Below are 16,856 nucleotides of genomic sequence, written 5' to 3'. Positions count from 1 at the left end.
ATTCTAAGTTTTATCATCCCTAGTGCTGTCTTTCTGAATATCTATATAAACTGGATGGAGATGGTTCTTTTTCTCTATTAAGCTTTTAAAAAGCTTTTAGATATTAACTCATCATCTGTGCATTAAAAAGGTTGAATTTTCAGTACTTTGACTTTGGATAAGAGTAAGAATGAAGAAGACATGGTAATTTTTCTGTGTCAGGAAAGAACTCATAACATCTAGAAATGAGCTGACTAGGTATTTTGGGGAAGAGAACGGAAATGCTTTTGGCTGAAAAGCTGGGTTTTATCTGGAGAGGTCTTTTGTATTAAAATTCTCTTCTTCCAGCTGTGTAGCCAAGAAAGCACAAACCTGCTTTCACTGATGGCTGTCCAGTGTCTTGAAAATTTGCCTCATGGAAATATTTACATGCTGCAATTTGTAAAGTTAGAAACTTTTTATTTCTACTCAGGTTCGTGCAATATGATTTAAAGGGTAACATAACTTAGACAACAAAAAAATTGTCCTTGTTACTTTCTGCCTTATCTCTAAAGCATTTTGGTTTTTCCAGTTAAATGAAAATGAATGTGTACATTTGATACTGTCAGAAAGGCTAATAGAACTGAATACCTATATTCAATTAGCATACACACTCACATATATATTCAACAGAAATGTAATGGGGCTTTAAAAAACATTTTTTTTTTAGCTAGGTAATAATGTTAGGTATGCCTCATTAATGTTGTATTAAAAAGGAGAAGAATTTATTTTTTAAGTTATATAGTACTTCTCTTAAACATTCATTTTTTTTAACGTGAAGAGGTAATTTTATAAAAACTGTGGCTGATAAATGAAGTGCATGTAGATATCTAATACTGTTACTAATATATCTCAGAATAACCATATTTAAATCATATAAAGAGCAAAGAGATCAACCATGTAAGTCTAAATTAAAATTTATAACTAGCTGCAGTATTATTATTTCACCTTGATGAGCTTGAAATTTGCACCAATGACAGAAATTTATCAGTGCCTCTTTTATGCCAGGGTACATTGTAATAGACATATTTTTGTTATAGTTCCATAATATGTTCATGTGAACACATTCGCAGTGAAAAATTAGATGATATACGTATTTTTGGAATGTTGCCTGTTAAATAGTGTGAAATATTTTAAAAGGAACACTATTAGAAATATATCTCTAGTATTTAGTGGGTCAGTGATGCCATCAACTTTTAAAGTGAATAGATATTTGTGACTTTATATATATTTATGTACACATGTACATATGTATATGCATATCAAGTAGCATGCTTGATCTTATACATATGTGTGTAAAAGACCTTATATAATAATAATTTAGACATATTTAATTCCTGTCAATTATTTTAGTTCATCTGCCATTATGGTATCAGTAAAGTTTACACATTTTATAGTAATGGGAAACTAATATGAAATACATGATTAATTTAAAGAGTGCAGAGACAGAAAACAGATTTTAAAATCAAGTAATGTATTTTCCAATTTTTGTGCTCAGTGATTTATTTATTGAACTAGTTTGATGCAATGTTTTTTTTCCAGTTTTTGAATTTGAAATGGTTATGCTGGTTGATACCATACAACAAATAAATTTGTTACCAGTAGAAAGTACACAGTAGTTAAGATATTATGAAACTACCCATATAAGCTAACTGCCGCAATCACATGACTAAATGATTTGAATTTAGTGATGTGACTGAAATAAAAAATAGAAACTGTTAGACTTTTCTTTACTTATAGTCAAGATATACTATAAATACTTTGTCTAAATGCTTAAAGCACACATCACAGTAGGCTTATGAATTATTTTTATAAAGTAACAAAACTTTCTTTAAATCATTTATTTGGAGGAGAAAGTAGATATGTTAAAGGTCTGGTTCTGTTGATGATTAAAGAGATTTTACAAATTCTAATAAAAATATTAAATACAACAATTTTTCAAAGTTTCTCAAAAGCCAACCACTCTAAAAGTATTATTTTTTAAATAGTCTCCACTCCACTAAAGCTGATCAAATTCAAGAATCATAAAAAAAAGGATAGTCATAAAGTAAATCCATGTCATAGTTTTCAGTAGTGCAAAGAAAATTCTTTTGGAGTCAGTCTCTTGAGCAATTATGTTTAGTAATTTCTAGATGTTTACACATCCGTATTTGTTAAAAGATGTATAGTGTAGATTCAAAAAAAGAAATCTGTTGTGATGTTGGAGTTACAGTATTGGGTGTCAGAGTATCTCCGAAGACTGAAAAGACAGAAGACATTGTTAAAGGCATTTTGAAACATGGCAGAAATTCACATAAACCAAGAATTCACCAGAGGATATATCCAAATAAAAGCATCATTTGCATGCTGTTTTATACCCTTTCAAGACTCAAAAGAGCCATAGAAGACTCTTAATACTATCCAAGGGTTGGGTACAATTCTGTAAGAGGACAGTACCATTACTATGATTATCATCATGTTAGGATGCCTGCAGGGTGTGTGGGAGCTGAGAATCAAAGTTCACTGCAGCTGTCAGCAATTACTCCTCTGTTATTATTTTGGTGCACTGATGGCAGGCAGTACAACCTTAACCCCAGAGTGGGAAAGTCAATAGAAGGGTGGGGAGTCATTCATGGCTCTTTGTTCCCACTTTCTTCTCCCCGCCCCTCCCCCCAGCTCCTAGCCAATGCTGGGTGACAGGAAAGTCCACCCTTTTCTTAGCTTCTGGAGACCAGGGGGAAGGGGTGGAGATCTGTGAATTCTATGGGAAGAAGAGTGTGGAGCAGAAAGCAGAGTTTTCTGTAATGTATATATTAAAGTCTTCTATTTAGTTTGAGATTCATAATGAAATGCAGCATTTCGTATACTTTAAAAACAGTTCTCACATTGAACAGTGTCAGGTAACCCTTTCTAGAAAGTGCTGAATGTAGTATTAGCAGAAAGAACTTTACAAATGCAATGTCTCCACAAGAACTTTACTATTCCAGACTGCCAACTACACTGTCTTTATTTCTGTAATGGTATATCTTTTGCATTCTCCAGCACCGCACTGCTAGAGTAAAAATTTTTGATGATTATTGTGTCGATTTGCATTAAGTCTCTGCACAGTTCACTTACAGGTGCTAGCACAGAAAATGTAAATGCAGATCAGAGCTAAACATTTAGGAATGCTGTTGCCTCCTACAGCGTGCTACCTCTTTGTGTGCCTGACGGCACAGTGCACCTTACTGCCTAATAAAGCAGCTATGCTAATTTGCGTATGCTTAGGAAGCCTTTACAAGTTTTGTAGGTCACTTGTAAATCTGGTGGGGAATTAATTTTTTGATAAATTGCTATTTAATTTGAACACATCACTGAACTCTTTAGTAGCATATTATTATTATCATCCCCACATTTTTAAAAGTGTTTTTTAATTGTTTAACATTGACTGTCTGAAAGGAGAAAGAACTGAAAGCAATCATGTTAGTGCAGGTAAAGAATTACATTGTATGAGATTTGTAATCATGGTTAAATGCTACTTAAATTGGCTGCTGTTATACCATGATATACTTGATTATATAATTGTATATTTTAACATATGGTGAAAAATACTGTGTGGTAGTGGGAAAAGCATGAATCCTGGAGTCAAGGAGATCTCGCTAGAATTCCTGTCCTGCCTCTTTAAACCTTGAGCAAGCCAATTGTACCTCAGTTTCCATGCCATTCATGGTTACTGTGTACACAAAATGTGCTCGGCACAAGGCAGGTTCTTAGAACACACTATTATGAGGCTGATGTCTCTCGGCTTATGCAAGTAGTTTGTTCTCCAGAACACAGAGACAATAGGTGTGGAGATATTTTCCTTTCTTGGAGAATTCAGGGCACCTCCTTGCAATTTTCAGTCCTTTCCATTTTTATAGACACCACAGTTTAGATGAGTAAATGTAGGAAGCTGTAGCTCATACAACTTCATATATGAAAAACTTCATACATGAAAATCACCTATTCATATGGACACTCAGATGCAAGAAGGGCTGTGGGGGAAACTTTGTAACTATGCACTTATGATTTAATTCAATCATTCAACAAGTATTTATTAATTGCCTTCCAGGCAGCATCTCAGTATTATGGAAATAAGAGCCGTAAGAACCATTCTCTGCCTCAAGAAGCTTGTGGTAAGGAGGTCCCATTTTCTGCCTGTACAAGGCAAAGCAGGCCTTCATGGGAAGTTTCACCTTCAACATTTATGGTCTTGAATGGACATCACCATCTGATCTTAGCAGAATGACACTGCAGGTTTATCCTAGTTTCCCTGTTCTCCTAGGAGTAGTACAGTGCATTTTAAGAAGTCACAACATAGGGTTAGTAAAGTAATAGAATCTGTGAATGTAAGACAGCGATGTAGTTTCATGAAGGGGCCTGGGATTTGAATTGGGAATCTGGCCTTGAATTTATACTGGATTGCCTTGCAAAGATTTTCAACCTTTCTTATTCTCCGTTTCTTTCCTATAACTATGAGGATAAAAATAACTAGTAACTCAGATCTTCTGTCTAGATAATCATAGAGTGTTTTGCCATTCTACTAAAGTTCCATTATTAGTTAAGTATTGTTTTGGGGCGCCTGGATAGCTTACCCACTTAAGCATTCAACTCTTGATTTTGGCTCAGGTCATGATCTCACAGTTCTTGAAATCGAGCCCTGCATCAAGCTTTGTGCTGACAGTCCAGGCCTGCTGGGGATTCGCTCTCTCCCTCTCTTTGACCCTCTCCTCTCTCGTGCTCGCTCGCTTGCTCTCTCTCTCAAAATAAATAAACAGACTTTAAAAAATAAGTGTAGTTTTAACTTACAAAGAAAAGCCCGGAAATGTCTTTACACCATCAATCTTTAATGTGTTAAGCACTGTCTTATCTATTTTAAATTTATAAGGTATGAACTAGAGTTTGAAGGTATGAACTAGAGTTTGATTTTTTTTTTTTAGTGCTAAGCTTCTGAGTAAGGAAACAGACAAACCACACATGACTGTGCAGTTTGCACACTGTATATTTGCACATGGTAGAAAGAAAGTCAGAAGGTCTGACTGTGGTTTTCATTCTCCTCCTCATTCTGTACTATGAAAAAACTCATCAGAGCACCTGTAACCTTATATTTTTATGAAGGTATAATCACATACATACAATGTTATATTAGTTTCAGGTGTAAAACATGATTCAGTATTTATGTACATTACAGTATGATCCACCCAGCAAATCTAGTTGACAACATTGCCGTACATGGTTACAGAATTTTTTTTCTCTTATGATGAGAACTTTTGAGATCTATTCTCTTAGCAACTTTCAAATATATAATACAGTATTATTATCCATAGTCACCATGCAGTTCATTACATCCCCATTTCTTATTTATTTTATAATTGGAATTTTGTACTTTTGACTCCTTTCAACCATTTTGCCAACCCCTTATCCCCCACCTCTGGCAACCACCAATCTGTTCCCTGTATCTGTGAGCTTGTTTCATTTGTTTTTGAGAATTCTGCGGTATTTGTCTTGCTCTGTCTCATTCATTTCTTTTGGCATAATGCCCTCAAAGCCCATCCATATTGTCACAGATAGCAAGAATTCATTTTTTTCATCGATGAATAATATTCCATTGTTTGTGTGCCTGTGAAATATATGCAATTTTTTTTTATCCATTCATCCACTGAGGGACGCTTGTGTTGTTTCTATATCTTGGCTCTTGTAAACAATGCTGTAGTGAACTTGGAGGTGCATGTATGTTTTTGAGTTAGTTTTTTCATTTTCTTCAGATAAATAACCAGAAGTGGAATTGATGGATCATATAGTAGTTCTATTTTTATATTTTTGAGGAATGTTTGTATGGTTTTCTACAGTAGCTGCAGCAGCAAGTTACATTCTCATCATCAGTGCACAAAGGCTTCCCTTTCTCCACCTCACCAGGATGTGATATCTCTTGTCTTTCTGATAATAGCCATTCTGACAGGTGTGAAGTGAGATCTCATTGTGAATTTAATTTGCATTTTCCTGATGATGAGTGATATTGAGCATTTTAAATGTACTTTTTGGCCATTTGTATGTCTTCTTTGGAAAATCTAAAAGGCCTAATTCAGATCACCTGCCCATTTTTAATCAGAATTTTTGTTGTTATTGAGTTGTAGGAGTTCTTAATATATTTTGGATACTAACTTCTTACAGATAAAGGATTTGCAAATATTTTCTCCCATTCCGTAGGTTGCCTTTTAATTTTGCTGATGGTGTTTCTTCTGCTGTGCAGAAGCTTTTTGGTTTGCTCTCGTCCCACTTGCTTATTTTTGCTTTTGTTGCTATTACTTTTATTGTCATATCCAAAATATTACTGTCAAGACCAATGTCATCAAAATTACCACCTGTATTTTCTTCAGAGTATTATGGTTCCAGGTCTTATGTTCCAGCTTTTAACGCACTCTCTGTTAATTTTTGTGTGTGGTATAAGAAAGGGGTCCAATTTCATACTCTTGCATATGGCTGTCCAGTTTTCCAAACATGGCTTATTGTTTGTTACCATTAGTGCCATTCTTGGAACTTTTCTCTTAAATTAATTGACCATATACACATGGGTTTATTTCTAGGCTCCATTGATCTGTGTCTGTTTTTATGCCAGTACCACAAACTGTTTTGCTTACTACAGCTTTGTAATGTAGTTTGAAATCAGGGAGTGTGATGCCTGCAGCCTTGTTCCTCTTTTCAAGATTTCTTTCACTATTCAGGGTCTTCTGTGGTTCCATACACATCTTAGCATTGATTTTTGTATTTCGGTGAAAAATGCCATTGGAATTTTGATAAAGACTACATTGAATCTGTGTATTGCTTTGTGTAGTGTGGACAATTTAAAAACATTAATTCTTTTGGGGCGCCTGGGTGGCTTAGTCGGTTGAGCGTCCGACTTTCGCTTAGGTCATGATCTCGCGGTTCTTGGGTTCGAGCCCCGCGTCGGGCTCTGTGCTGACTGCCAGCTCTGAGCCTGGAGCCTGTTTCAGTCTGTGACTCCCTCTCTCTCTGACCCTCCCCTGCTCACACTGTCTCTCTCTCTCTCTCCTAGAAATAAATAAAACATTAAAAAAAAAAGATTTAAAAAAAATAAATAAAAACATTAATTCTTTCAATTCCTGAGTACAGCATATCTTTCCATTTATTTGTATCTTCAGTTTTTTTTTTTTTATTAATGTCTTATAGTTTTCATTGTATAGCTCTTCTACTTCCTTGGTTTATTCCTAGATATTTTATTCTTTCTGATGCAATTGTAAGTGGGATTGTTTGCTTAATTTCTTTTTCTGACAGTTTGCTATAAGTATATAGAAACACAACAGATTTCTCTATATTGATTTCGTATCCTGCAACCTTATTCATTCATTAATTCTAACAGTAATCTTAAGGGTTTTCTATATATAATATTGTGCCATTTGCAAATAGTGACAGTGGTATTTCTTTTTAATTTGGATGTTTTTAATTCTTTTTCTTGCCTCATTGCTCTGGCTAGGACTTCCAATGCTATATTGAATAAAAGTGGCAAAAATGGGTATTCTGCCTTGTTCCTGAGCTTAGAGGAAAAAGCTTTCAGCTTTTTCCACTGAGTGTGATATAACCTATAGATTGTCATACATGATCTTTATTTGTTGAGGTATGTTTTCTCTGTACCCACTTTGTTGAGAGTTTTCATGAGTAGATGTTGAATTTTATCACTTTCTCTACATGTATCAAGATGATCCTGATACCTATCCTCCATTTTGTTAATGCGGTATATCACATTGATTAATATGAATTGAACTGTCCTTGCACTCCTAGAATAAATCCCATTTTATCATGGGGTGTGATCCTTTTACTGTATTATTGGTTCAGGTTGCTAATCTCTTATAGAGGGTTTGGCATCTATTTTTATCAGAAATATTGGCCTATAATTTTTTTTTGGAAGAGTTTGTGAAGGATTAGTAGGTATTAATTCTTATCTGAATATTTGATAGAAGTCACCAGTGAAACTGTGTGCTTCTGGGTTTTTGTTTGTTGGCAGGTTTTTTGTTACTGATTCAATCTCCTTCCTGGTAATTAGCTTATTCAGTTTTTCTATTTATTCATGATTCTGTTTTGGAAGTATGTTTTTAGGATTTATCCCTTTTTTTAGATTATCCAATTTGTTGATGTATAATTGTTCATAACAGTTTCATAATCCTTTGTATTTCTATCATTTGTAATGATTTCTGTTTCATTTCTGATTTTGTTTTTTTAATTTTTAAAAATGTGTTTAATGTTTTTATTTATATTGTGAGAGAGTGAACAGGGGAGGGGAAGAGAGAAAGGGAGACACAGAATGCAAAGCAGGCTCCAACTCTGAGCTGTCAGCACAGAACCCAATGCAGGGCTCAAACTCACAAACCTTGAGACCATGACCTAAGCCACAGCCAGATGCTTAACCGACTAAGCCACCCAGGCACCCCTAATTTTATTTATTTGGTTCCTCCCTCTTTTTGTCATGGTGAATCTACCTAAAGCTTTCCCATATTTTAGTTTATTTATTTTGAAAAAGAGATGGGCGAGAACAGGTGTGCATGTGTGTGTGAGCAGGAGAGAGAGAGAGGAGAGACAGAGAATCCCAAAAGGATCCACCGTGCCAACACAGATCCCAGTGCAGGGCTCCAACTTAGAAACAGTGAGATTATGACCTGAGCCGTAATCAAGAGTCAGACGCTTAACCAACTGACCCACCCAGGTACTCCCAAGGTTTGTCAATTTTGTCTTTTCAAGGAATCAGCTCTTGGTTTCATTGACCTTTTCTACTGTCATTTTGAATTCTATTTCATCCATTTCTGCTCTGATCTTTAATTCCTTCCTTCTACTAACTTCGGGCTTTGTTCTTTTTCTTGTTTTTTGAGATGGAAAGTTAAGTTGTTTATATGAGATTTTTCTTGTTTCTTAAAGTAGATATCCTATGAACTTCCCTCTTAGGATTCCTTTTGCTGCATTTCATAAGTTTTGTTATGTTGTATTTACTCTTTCATTTGTCTCAATGTATTGTTCAGTTTCTCTTGATTTCTTCATTGACCCACTGGTAATTCAGTACCATGCTGCTTAATCTCTACATATTTTTAAATTTTCTAGTTTTTTCTTTTAATTGATTTCTAGTTTCATACTGCTGTGGTTGGAAAGATACTTGAGGACTTCAATCTTATTAAAAAAATTAAGACTTGTTCTGTGGCCTGACATATGTCTCATGTACATTTAAGAAGAATTTGTGTTCCGTTGCTTTTGGATGGAATGCCCCATATATATGTTAAGTTCATCTGTTCTAGTCTGTCATTTTAGGCCAATGTTTTCTTATTGATTTGCTGTCTAAATGATCTATCCTTTGCTGTTAGTGGGGTAGTAGAGTCCCCTGTTATTATTGCATGGCTGTTTACTTCTCCTTTTAGGTCTCTTAATATTTGCTTTACATATTTAATATTTACATGCTCTTTGTTAGGTAAATAAATATTTATAAATGTTACATGTTCTGGTTGGATTAACCCCTTTATCATTATGTGAAACCCTTCTTTGCCTTTATCTCAGTCTTTGTTTTTAAAGTCTATTTTGTCTAAGTATAGCTGCCCTAGCTTTCTTGTTTTGATTTGGTTTGGTTTCCATTTGCATAGAATATCTTTTCTATTACTTCACTTTGAATCTGTGTGTGTCCTTACATCTGAACAGTTTCTTGTAGGCAGCATATAGATAAGCCTTGTTTTTTGTTTTGTTTTGTTTTTTGTTTTTAATCCATTCAGCCACTCTGTATCTTTTGATTGGAGAATTTAGTTTATTTACATTTAAAGTAATTATAGATAAGTATATACTTATTGCCATTTTGTTTATTTTTTTCTGGCTGTTTTTGTAGTCCCTCTGCTTTTCTTTTCTTTCTCTCTTGGTTTTTCTTTTGTGGTTTGATGACTTACTTTAGTGGTACACTTATGACCTTTTGTGTTTCTAAAGTAGGTTTTTACTTGTGACCAGGAAGCTTATATATAACAACTTATAACAGTGTATTTCAGGTTGATAACAGCTTAAGTCTAAGTGCATTATAAAGCTCTACATTTTATCCTCCACCACGTTTAATGTTTTATATATCATATTCTGCATCTTATTATCTGTGTATGTCTTAAAAAATTACTGTAATTATACTTTTACTACATTGTCTTTTTAGCTTTATACTGGCTATATAAGTGATTCATCCACTAGCTTTACTATATATTTACCTTTACTGATGAGATTTGTATTCTTATATGTTTTCTTGTTGCTAATTGGCACCCTTTCTTTTCAGCTTAAAGAAGTCCCTTTAACATTTCATTTGTTAGGCCAGTTTAGTGGTGATAAACTCCTTTAGTTTTTGCTAGCCTGGATAATTCATCTATCCTTCAATTTTGAACAGTAATTCTGTTGGGTAGAGCATTCTTGCCTGAAGGGTTTTTTGCTTTATTTTTTTCCTCTAGCACTTTAAATATATTATTCCACTGCCCTCTGGCCTGCAATATTTCTGCTGAAAAATCTGCTCATATTCTAATGGGGGTTTCCATGTACATAACCAATTCTACTTGTACTGCTCTTAGGATTCTCTCTTTATCTTTAACTTTTGAGATTTTAATTGTAATGTGTCTTGGTAGAGATCTCTTTTGGTTTCTCTGGACTTCCTGGATCTGGAAGTCTGTCTCATTCTCCAGGTTAGGGCTGTTTCCCGCCATTCTTTCCTCAAATAACTTTGCTGCCTCTTTCTCTCTTCTCTCCCTGGGACCCATGTTGACCCCTCTTGATATTGTCCTGTAAACCTGGTTAGCTGTTCTCACTTGGTTTCCAATCTTTTTTTCTTTTTGCTGCTCTGATTGGGCGACTTCTACTGTCCTGTCTGCCCTCTTCACTGATCTTTTTTTCTCATCTAGTCTGCTGTTGAACATCTCTGATAACTTTTCAGTTCAGTATTCTTCTGCTCCGTAACTTTTGTTTGGTACTTTTTTTACATTTTTTGTCTCTTTGTTGAAGTTTCCCCTGTGTTCATCGATTTTTTTTCACATGTTTGGTCATCTTTAGAACCATTACTTTGAACTCTTTATTACGTAAATTATTTATCTCTGTTTTGTTGGTTTTTTGGGGGGAGGGGGGATTTTATTTTATCCTTTTTTGGAATATATTCCTCTGTTTCTTCATTTTCTTTGAGTATACATATTGGTTTTTATGTGTTAGATGAAACAACCACTCCTGTCTTGAAGAGGTGTCTTTGTGTTGGAGATGAAACTTGTTAGTCAACTTTGCCCTGGCTCTTGGTTGGGTCTTGAACCTTTGTGATTATCCAAATAAGCTGTTTTGTTTTTAATAGCTCTCAGTAGCTTAGTGTGTGCCAAGCCCTGTCAGTGTTCAAAGGGGAGGATCTCAGCACCTAGATTCAGGCTGATTGGAAGCCAGGCCCACAGGCAGCAGCTTTTTAAGTATGTAAGTATGTATGGTCCTATAGTACCACCAGAGTAAATGCCGCTGGCCACTGGAGCAGGTGATCTGGAGGTGTATTCTGGTGGCAGTTGCAAAAATCAGACCTCTAGATGAGTTGGAAATTCCTCTCTGGGAGATACTGGTGAGTGTAGTGAGGCAAATGGAGAGTGCAGATACGGACTCCTCCAACCTCCATTCCCTGAGAGCACCTCCATAGCCTCCAGATGTATGCCAAATTTAATCCTAAAGCCAAAGCTGGAGGACGGAAACATAGGCCTCTTTCTCAGAAAGGCTGTTGGTGTATTTTAGTAAGCTGTGTGTGCAGTGCTCTGGAGTGGCAGTCTGCCAAGAATCGCCTCTCCAATTGTTTTAGCCCCAAGGGACTCAAGCCTCCAAAGTTAGGCCATCACCCTGGGGGCGCCTCGGTGGCTCAGTCAGTTAAGTGTCTGACTCTATTTTGACTTCAAGTCATGATCTCTTGGTTCATGAGTTTGAGCCCCTCATTGGGCTCTGCACTGACAGTGCTGAGCCTAGTTGGGAATCTCTTTTTCCCTCTCTCTCTGCCCATCCCCCACTCTCAATCTCACACTCATTGTCTCTCTCTTTAAAAATAAATAAACTTTAAAAACAAGGATGGCAGCCACAAAAAACAAGTCACAAGACATAAATACCAGGGCACCAAGTGTATGTGGAATGTGGAAGCTTCCTTTTGGGAATATGGCAGAAGGAGAGTGCAAAGCTGGGATCCTCTGGGAAAAGAAAAAAAAAAAAAAAGGAAAAAGAAGATGAAAGAGAGAAAAGAAAGAAGAAAAAAGGGAAAAATTTTAAAAAAGAGAAAGAAATATGATGCCTGCCATTTTCAGCAAGGCAGAGGGCTAGTGTGGAAGTTGACACCTGTCAGTTGCAGCTTAAAAATGGCAGTGCCCATCCCCCCCCAACCTAAGGAAGAGAAAAGGGCAGTACCTGCTGACTTGAGTGAGGCAGAGGGGGCACAGGAAGTTGGGACCCACCAGCCTCTATCCCGGGGAGTATCCCAGCATGCCCCTATCCCTCAGACCAATACTTTGAAATTAGCAACTGAGTCTCACATAAAGTCTGCGCACTTTGCAGGGTGCCGGGATGATTCAGTCACTTAAGTGTCTGATTCTTGATTTTAGCTCAAGTCATGATCTCATAGTCATGGGATTGAACCCTGCAATGGACTCTGCACTGAGTGTGGAGCCTACTTAAAATTCTCCTTCTCTCCCTCTGCCCCTCTCCCCTGCTTGTGTTCTCTCTCTATTTCTCTGTGTGTGTGTCTCTCTCTCTCAAAAAAAAAAAAAAAAAAAAAAGTCTGGGCACTTTTCAAAGGGCTGCTTGTATGTGGTGCCCTGGGGTATGTGTCTGCACATTAGCCCTTCAAGATTCATTTCTCAGTTTGCCATAGATTTCTGGGCCTCATGGGCACAAGCCCCATTGGTCTTCAAAGCCAGATGTTTGAGGAATTTGTCTCTCAGTCTTAAAAGTTGGAGTGTCCAGTATAGGGTACAAATGCCTTGCTCCCCAAGAAGAAGCTTAGGGTTTTGAGTCCTCTTCTGATTCTAGGTCAGTGCACCGACGTGTGAGCTAGTGATTATGGTGAGATTGTTTTTCAACATTTCCTATCTGCTTTCATGTCATTTTCCTGTCCTTTGTCCAATGTGAAGAGGTCAAGACCAGTTTTAGTTTATTTCACAGGAAATTACTCCATATGTATCTGTAGATTCAGTGTGTCTGTGAGTTCAGGATCTTTCTACATTGCCATCCTGAACCAGAACCTCCCTGTAACATTAAAATGAGATCTACACTTGATCTGAAGTAAAATTTCAAAGTGGGCCACATCTCAGTCTTTTGCCCTTCTTTTCCCCCTCAGTCATCCTGGTCTTCTGGCATCTTCTTTCTCATAGTATTGTTTCTTTGCGGCATTTGTCTTTTAGAAGGAAAAAAAAAACTTTTTTTTTTTTTTTTTAAAGAGATAGAATAAGTGTGCTTGTGGGGAAGAGAGAAGACAGAAAAGGGTACAGGAGAGAGAGGGAGGGATGAAGGGAGGGACTTAAGCAGGCTCCACACTGAGCATAGCCTGATCCCACAACTGTGGGATCATGACCTGAGCTGAAATCAAGAGTCTGTTCTCACCCGACTCTGCAACCCAGGCACCCCTAGAAAGAATGACTTTAAATTCACTTATACCAATAAATATTTGAATGATAAAAATTTGCCCCACTCACGGTATCTGATCTCTGGCCAGATGTAATGCCTTAATGATTCTCAAGTTTTTGCCATTTTCACCTTGAGCATGGTAGCTTTTCGAGTGAACTTTCCCTCTCCCAGTCCATAGTATTTGCAGTCAGCTTGACTACTCCTGTCAGGTTGGTCATTGTTTTACTCCTTTATTTAAGGTCCTTGATTAGTATTCTGTTGGCAGTAGGATAAAATCCAAATTTATTAGTGAAGCAAAATGGACTATGAAAACCTTTACTTTTTAGCTTTTGGTTTTAGACCATCCACTACGCAGTCACATGAAACTCTTCCTCTTTCTTATTCCTTCTTTTCTTTTTATCTGGTATTTTCTCCCCTCCCCTCCATCTTCTGTAGCTGGCGAGTTCCGCCACTCCCTAAAGCCCTTCACAGCCCACTTGTGGACTTCTCTGTTACCACTGTGTTTCTATACCTCTCACTTATATAACATTTTTCATGTGCTCTGCTGTGTATTCTTTCTTGTTCTTTTCTCACAAATGCATGGATTTCTTTAAAAAGTGTTTTAGGATTTGGGAGTGCCTGGGTGGCTCGGTCAGTTGAGCATCGGACTTTGGCTCAGGTTATGATCTCATGTTCATGGGTTCAAGCCTCACATCTGGCTTTGCACTGGCAGCATGGAGCCTGCTTCAGATTCTCTGTCTCCCTCATTCTCTGCCCTCCCTCCCACTAGCTTGTGCTCTCTCTCAAAAATAACATTAAAATAATAATAAATAAAATTTAAAAAGTAAAAAGCAGTTTAGGATTTTATTGAACTTAATACCTTCAACACCTTTCCTGCTCTCAGCATTGTGCCTGGAAAACTGGGCATTCTGTTAATTTTCTTTGAATAATGGAAGAAATGAATGGATGGATCTTGAGCTCAAAACTTCAGATATTATAGTCTAGATGCAAGGGTTTTTCAGGTGCCAGGTGGGCAGTCCCTGAAGGCTATTCATGTTACATCCTATTCCTTCTCTTTGTGTCTGTATCATAAGGTTAATCGGAAGTTGACTTTCTAAGAATTAGTGTTAGCAGACTGAAACAATTGTATTTCTCTAGACTCTTCTATTCTGTAAATAAGAAAAAAAACAAGTCTCCAACAAAATGTTTCAAGTCCATTTTATATAAATGCTTGAATTGGATCTGAGGATGTATGTTTGCCTTCACTCTAACAGAGATTTTTCATTATTGAACTTGAAGAACACAGTAAAGCTGACTGTATTCACATGCTTGCCTGCAAAGCAGATTTGCAGAAAATGGTACTGGCCTGAACATGGAATGGCACAAAAACATGATTAACCACAGAGGAACTGAAAAGATGAAAGCTGTTTTCAATGTCTCCAAGCCTTGTAAATGGTTTGGTGAAAAGATAGAAGCTTCCTAGAGCACTGGAGAGTGGCTGGGGAGACCCTTTGAAGTTCTTATGGTGAGAGCTGCTTGGAATAATTAACAGTGACCCCAGCTGTGAGGCATTTGGTGGAAGCTTAAGAAACAACTCACTGAGCTTGTGCTTGGCACTTTCAGAGGCAAGTTTTAAAAAGTTGAGCTTTCATAGCATACATACCGTTAGTTCACTAGTAAATTCTTTTTTTTTTTTCTTTACAGACATGAATAGAAATTTCTCCATTCTTTTCTAAAATGTTGTTCTTCCCAATGCCTTGAGAAAACATCACAAGGGCACCTGGGTTGCTGCTTGTGTGAGCAGCTGACTCTTAATTTTAGCTCAGGTCATGATCTCACAGTTGTGGGATGGATCACTTTTTTGGGCTCTTTACTGGGTGTAGATCCTGCTTGAGATGCCCTCTCGCCCTCTCGCCCTCTCGCCCTCTCGCCCTCTCGCCCTCTCGCCCTCTCGCCCTCTCGCCCTCTCGCCCTCTCGCCCCCCCACCCCATCTCTTCCTCATTTGCACTCACTCTTTCTCTAAAAAGATAAAAGGAAAAGCATCACAAAGAAAAGAGTAACTGACATGTGTTGGATAGATTTGGTACCTGGTCCCTTTAATCCTATGAATTATTGTAGCCACATCACACTCCAAAGGCTTTATGGACAGTGTCTTTAATCATCTTCTCTTTCTTAAGCAGCCAACAGTGTTATTAAGAAGAAGCTTATCACTCCTTTTGATAGTCAGCATTTCAGAGGCAATATATTGTTATCTTCAAATAAAAAATGCCCCAAGAATATATATCATTCAGTATATGTTTAAAATAATTTTACTGTTTGTTTATTTGTGAGAGAGAGAAGGGGAGGGGCAGAGAGAGGGAGACCTAGAAGCCCAAGTGGGCTCCACACCAGCAGTACAGATCCTAATGCGGGGCTTGAACTCAAGAACCTCAAGATCGTGACCTGAACCAAAATCAAGAGTCTGAGGCTTAACCAACTGAGCCAACCAGGCACTCCTATGTTAAAAATATTGTAAAGAACTCTATGTTGCTGTAAAAGGTATAGGGAATAAAACTTTAACTCCTTAAATTAGATGAGCATCTGGCTATGCTGCTAACTTTAGGGAAATGATTTGTTTCATACTATAGACTAGGATAAAATTTAGCACTGAGTAAGCTGGAAAAATATGTAATGTTAAACTATTTTTTTTAGTATTTTTATGTAAAATTAAGTGATTTGATATTTTGCTCACATAATGTATGACAATGAAGTAAAAGAAACAATAAATTTACCTTATGAAATCATATGTAGAAAAGAAATTACTTGTTAATATAAATGTGTTCCTCGTATAAAAACGAATCAATTTTCTACTGTTTCTATATGTTAGATTTTTTTTTAAGATTACACATATGTGATACCATGCTGTATTTTTGTTGTCTGACTTATTTCACTTAGCGTAATGCCCATGAGGTTCATCCATTGTTGTTAGAAATGGCAGGATTTCTTTCTTTCTCGTGGCTGAATAAGTATTCCATATGCCGCCTCTTCTTTAGCCAGTCATCTATTGGTAGACACTTAGACTGTTTCTGTATCTTAGCTATTGTGAATAATGCTGCCAGAAGTGCAGATATCTCCTCAGTATCCTGCTTTCAGTTTTAGGAGGGTGCATATATACCCAGAAGTAACACTGTTGGATCGTATGTTCATTTTTTAGGAAACTTCCATATTTTCCATAGTGACTATGCCAATTAGC

At 36.8% G+C, this 16,856-nt stretch overlaps 1 protein-coding gene across 1 annotated transcript in view; it reads left to right on the top strand.

Annotated features, from left to right (window-relative positions):
• The window catches only part of PDZRN4 (PDZ domain containing ring finger 4), a 364,845-nt gene that overhangs the window by 5,774 nt on the left and 342,215 nt on the right, over positions 1–16,856 (top strand). The gene's annotated exons all lie outside the window — the stretch shown is intronic.

The sequence above is a fragment of the Hyaena hyaena genome, unplaced genomic scaffold (genome assembly GCF_003009895.1).
Source record: "Hyaena hyaena isolate Hyena2069 unplaced genomic scaffold, ASM300989v1 scaffold_334, whole genome shotgun sequence".
NCBI lineage: Eukaryota > Metazoa > Chordata > Mammalia > Carnivora > Hyaenidae > Hyaena > Hyaena hyaena.
Note: the sequence above shows the minus strand (reverse complement) of the source record. Positions and strands in the feature narration are given on the sequence as shown.